Source organism: Pteropus vampyrus, unplaced genomic scaffold, assembly GCF_000151845.1.
Source record: "Pteropus vampyrus isolate Shadow unplaced genomic scaffold, Pvam_2.0 Scaffold1000001550, whole genome shotgun sequence".
Lineage (NCBI taxonomy): Eukaryota > Metazoa > Chordata > Mammalia > Chiroptera > Pteropodidae > Pteropus > Pteropus vampyrus.
The window spans coordinates 1,089-6,572 of record NW_011915952.1 but is presented as its reverse complement, the minus strand read 5'-3'; the positions used below and the strand labels follow the sequence as shown (position 1 = coordinate 6,572).

General features: G+C 46.1%; 1 pseudogene; it reads left to right on the top strand.

The window, feature by feature from the left end:
* Positions 1 to 2,365: 2,365 nt before the first annotated feature.
* LOC105311183 lies at positions 2,366 to 2,971 on the top strand (annotated as a pseudogene).
* Positions 2,972 to 5,484: the final 2,513 nt, after the last annotated feature.

Sequence of the window (5,484 nt, the reverse complement as noted above, 5' to 3'; positions counted from 1 at the left end):
GTACAGATGACCCAGGGCACGGCCCAGCAGATACAGGGTGAGGCGTGACCGGCACCCTGCTGCCAGTGGAGTGAAACCTGGCTACGTCCACTTTGTACCACTGAGGGGCACAGCAGAACTGAGGCAGGGCCGTGCCAAAGGAGCTGGAGGCTGGAGCGAGAGCTGCCACCTCTCAGGGCAGGAGCTGGAAACAACAAGGAAATCCTTTCTCCCGTTCTGCCTCCCACACTCTCTGCAGTGCCTCCCATCGGCAAAATCTAACAAAGGTCAGCGAGAGTCTGGAAAATGTAATTTACAGAATCTCTGGCCCAGAATTGCAGAGAACACAGAGAGGAGTGGACTCGGAGGTGATGGAAGTAGGTAAATAACTAGCAGGTCTCACTCCTTTGGCTACTCAGTATCCACACACACCTTTCTACTCATATTTAAATGTCAATGCAACAATAATATGGCGCATTTCCACCTAAAAAGATGCAATTATTTTTCAGACAAATGAATATACTATCACCCTCTCCCCAGGAGGTCCTAATAATCACCATATCCATTCTGGATGATGTTATTTCCTCCCGAGTTTAGTTACAATGCTGTCAAGATATCAGCACCCTAAATACTGACAACCACCCTACCATTAAAACAGGAAGAAAACAAATTATGTCATATGTACAGGCATATGTGTAACAAGTGTTTTAGTTATTTACTGCCACATTATAAGCTATTCCAGAACTCAGTGGTTTTAAAGAACAACTATTTCTCTCGTGATTCCACAGGTCGACGGAGATCATCTGAGTGGTTTTTCTGCTGGTCTCACTTGGGGCCTCTCATGTGGTTGCAGTCAGATGAGAGCTGGGTCCCGAGTCGTCTCCTCAGATGACAGGGTCGCTATGACAACAGGAAAGTCATCTCCTCAGATGACAGGGCCGTTCTCTGTCTCTGTGTTGTCTTTCCACAGGGTCTCCAGTAGGGCAGTCAAACATTTCATGGTGGTTCAGAGCTCCCAAAAGTGAGTGTCCCAAGAGAGAGAAAGTGGAAGCTGCCAGTCCTCTTAAAGACTAGGTCTAGAATTGTCACAACGTCACTTCCGCTGCACTCAAGTGGTTAACAGGAGTCACAGCCCAGCCCATACAAACGTGGGCAGGAACTAACATGTGAATGTCACTGGTGGGAGGTGAGGTGCACTGGGGCCATCTCTGGAGCCTCGTCCCCGGAAGCTGGGGAGAAAATGTGGAGCATCACTGCAGCCCTCATCATGTGTGTGGTTTCCGGGGCGGGGAAGGCTATGCACACCTTCCTTACTCTACCACCCATTCCATGTTCCCTTTGCCCCCAGACAGCACCAGGTAAAGGGTTTTCCTGGGGGACCTGAATCTTCACTGGAGCTGCCTTTTGGGGCTTGCTATGGCTTCCCACTGACTTTTATCTCTGAGCATGGACCAAAGCACCTCAGAAACACCAGGGAACTCCAGGAATCTCCCGTCCCCGCTGTATAGCAGCAATCCCGTTCCCCTTAGTGATGGGGGTCGACTGATTCCAGCCGGTACAGGAAACCCCGTCTTTGCCTGTCGGGTCAGTGCACTGAAGAACCCAGGGGGCCAGCTGCTCTTCTATGTTATACCGCATTCTCCTGCCCAACGAAGCTGTTGGGCTCAAGGGACGTCAGCGTGGAAAGTATAGAGTGTGGCCTCTATGTAAAAGGTACTTATTCTTTTCTGTAGAAAGTCCTCTCTTCCACAAAGCGAACATTTCAAAGCTTCACTACTCACATCTTCTTTCTAGCCCTTACTCTCAACGAATGATCTCACCTGTTTCACCTTTCTCGGCGTCCCATCCCAAGCTTCTTCTCCAGTTTAGAAATTAATGTGCAACCCATGCCTATCCTTACCCCTTTTTCTCCAGTCACAATAGAAGATTCTTGACGAGGTACCTAAAGCAAGTGTGCTGGCCTCCCAATATGGCACCTAACCCACTGGATTATGACCGCTCATCGCTTCGTATCCCCACAGACGGCAGGAGCTGGAACAATCCCTGACCCCTTCTAGGTAATAAGCATGTAACTGGCTGCAATTATGTCATTTCCATGACTGCACAGTTCCTTAGCTACTCAAGACAAAATACTCAATTTAATATTAAAGTGTCATTTAGTTTATTTGTAGTTTAATTTTAAAGCCAGCAGAATGTGTGTGTGTGTGTGTGTGTGTGTGTGTGTGTGTGTGTGTGTGTGTATTTTAATTGCCATCCTACTAAGTAGATAACCAGTGAGGTATTAAGTTTTTAAAACGCATATTTAAAAGTCACCTAAAGAGGTTTTCCAACACATCTAGGCAAGGAATAAGACTCAAAGTTTTTTCATTTAAAAAATATTCATGAGCTCCTCCTGTCTCTCATGATGGCGCAGGATCAAGGCAAAAAGGAGAACCCCGTGCAGAAGCTTCGTATCCGCAAGCTCTGCCTCAATGTCTGTGTGGGGGAGAGTAGAGACACACTGACCTGGGCAGTCCAGGTCCTGGAGCAGCTCTCAGGCCAGACCCCTGTGTTCTCCAAAGTTTGATACACTGTCAGATCCTTTGGCATCAGGAGAAATGAAAAATTGCCATCCACTGCACAGTCCGTGGGGCCAAGGCAGAAGAAATCTTGGAGAAAGGTTTAAAGGCGTGAGAGTACGAGTTACGAAAAAATAATTTCTCAGATACTGAAAATTTTGGTTTTGGGAACCAGGAATACCTCAATTTGGGGATTAAACATGACCCAAGCATGGCTATCTATGGCCTGGACTTCTATGTGCGGCTGGGTAGGCCAGGTGTCAGCATCGCAGACAAGAAACGCAGGACAGGCTGCATTGGGGCCAAACACAGAATCAGCAAAGAGGAGGCCATGCACTGGGTCCAGCAGAAGTATGATAGGATCATTCTTCTTGGCAAATAAATTCCCATTTTTATCCAAAAGGCCAATAAAATTTTTTCAGTGAAATGTAAAACAAAAAAAAATTCATGAAATCACTATATCAAAGAGATACCTGGACTCCCATGGTCATTGCAGCATTACGAACCATAGCCAAGACATGGAAGCAACTCAAGTATACATTCAACGGATGAATGGATAAAGAAAAGGTGGTATATCTATACAATGGAATACCATTAACCCATAGAGAAGGAAATCCTGTCATTTGCAGCAACACAGATGGACCTTGAAGGCATTATGCTAAGAGAAATACATTAGACAGACAATGCTGTATGACCTCACTTGTATGTGGAATCTTCAAAGAAAACCAAACTCATAGAAAAAGAGATCAGATTTGAGATTGCCAGAGGCAATGGGTAGATGGCGAGAGAATTAAACAGAGGCAGTCAAAACATGCAAACTTCCAGCTATGAGATAAATAAGCCCTGGAGACAGAATGTACAGAATAACTAGTTCACAATGCTGTATTGTACATCTGAAAGTTGCTGAGAGAGTAAACCCTAAAAGTTATCAACACAAGGGGAAAAAATTGTAACTATATGAGGTGATGGATGTTAACTCAACTTATCGTGGTATTCGTTTCACAATATTTACAAATATCAAGTTATTACGCTGTACAACTTAAACTTATGCAGTGCTGTATGTCAATTATATCAATAAAACTGGAGAAAACTTTTTTTAAATACTCACATCTGACGAGAAGTACTACGTTCCTCAAAAACTTACCAAATACCACTTGGTTAAAGATCTCTATAACAGTTCAAAGAAAACCTACAGAGTATATAATTCATGCTTTACACTATTACCTACTTCCTGTATTTTCACTCCTTGCTTGTTAAAGGTCTAGCTCTAACGGTTCAGAATTTTTATCCACTCAGACACAATATTCTCTGCATGTATTTTTTTTTTATTCCCAAATTTCCTCTTACGTGTTGGATTACTGGTGACACAAGGAACATTAAGGTAAATGAGGTGGTGAAAGAGAAATCAATATGTCAGTAGAAAGGTGATTGGAAACCGCTGACCCCGCCGGTGGCAGTGATATACCTAAGAAGTAGGTCATTCTGAGCACCCCTGGGTAGATGGCTGTTCTGTGGTGTTGGGTTCACATATACATCACCTGATGGCCTGAGGCGGTGGGCATTACATCACAAAAGCCTAGAATAAGGAGTGTTGGTCAAACAAATAGGCCTGATCCTGACTGACATCCCCAGAACCTTTCAGATGGGGAAGCATTTCCAAAGTGAGCAATTGTTTTACAAAGATCTGACAATGAATTTTTTCTTGCCTGTACATTTTATCTATAAATAATAACAAAGATAAAAAGAAGCACTTATATTTTCCTACCTTTTACACTCATTCAATCTAAAATAAAATTTCAAATCCACTAGGACCCAGGTGCTATCACTATATATCGCAGTCCATTAACCCAGAGTTGCCCCAACTTCCCTGGTATCACAACCATCTGCTTACACGGTCACACGTGGCTGCTGATGCAGCTTCCAGAGATATCCCTGATCAAATGTATTATGCTCAGTTACTACCTCCCAGGAATAAATCAGGTCATGAGGCAAAAGGACAAATGTCGAGTATAGGGAAAAGGTAGAGTATGGAAAGTACTGGAAAGCTGAATACTTGAAATAGGCTGGGCTAACAGGGTAGTCAATGGGAGGGAATTTAATGAGCCATCCCGAAAACAGGAGAGGCGAAAAGGTTAGGATGGACTTCTATAAGAAATTGAAAAAAAAAAATGTATAATGGGGTCAAAGATAAAGACAAGCCATCCAATTCGCAACTCTTCTAATTCCCAGAATCTACCCTTCCAGGCTTAGTGGGTGATAACTGCAGGAATGGAGGGACAGGTGCAGGGACCAATAATATAAAGTTACCACCTTGCCTATCCCATGCTCGTTTCTTTTCCTCACGTCAGCGAACACTCGCCTAAAAGCCACAGCGCGAAATGAATGCCCATTTACGGGCTGATTAAAAAGTTGTAAAACAGAGGACGGCTCTGCTACACCTCCCTTCTGAGAGCTGGCGGTCCTTCTGGCCCCACCTTCCCTGTGTTCCTGCAGGCTCAGCTCTAGCCTCTCCCCAAACGGAACCTTCCCTCATCCCGGCCCTTCTCAGGGGCTCAGTTCTCAGCCGCCACAGAAACTCCTGGCCCTGTAAGGTGCAGAAACGTGCTTCACGTTCGCTTCTTGAATGGGGGTAACTGAGGAAATCGAGGTGGGGGGCTGGGTGCTTGGGGACAGGGTGGAGCAACTGCAGGCGGACCTGCGGGTTTGCCATGTCCACGCCCACCCAGGGCGGGGAGAACTCGGCTCCGCTACGGCTCAGTCCCCGGAGCTGCGCTGGCGGAGTCCTGCGGAAGCCACCCTCGGTCTCGCCGTACTGTCCCCCATTCCAGCGGGTGGGGCCGAGTTGGGGGGAGGGATACGCGTCGCGCACTCTCGCCTCGCCAGGGTCTCCTCTATCCTGTACCCTGGCCCTGTGCTCCTCCTCCGCCCGGTCCACGAGGGAGAACGC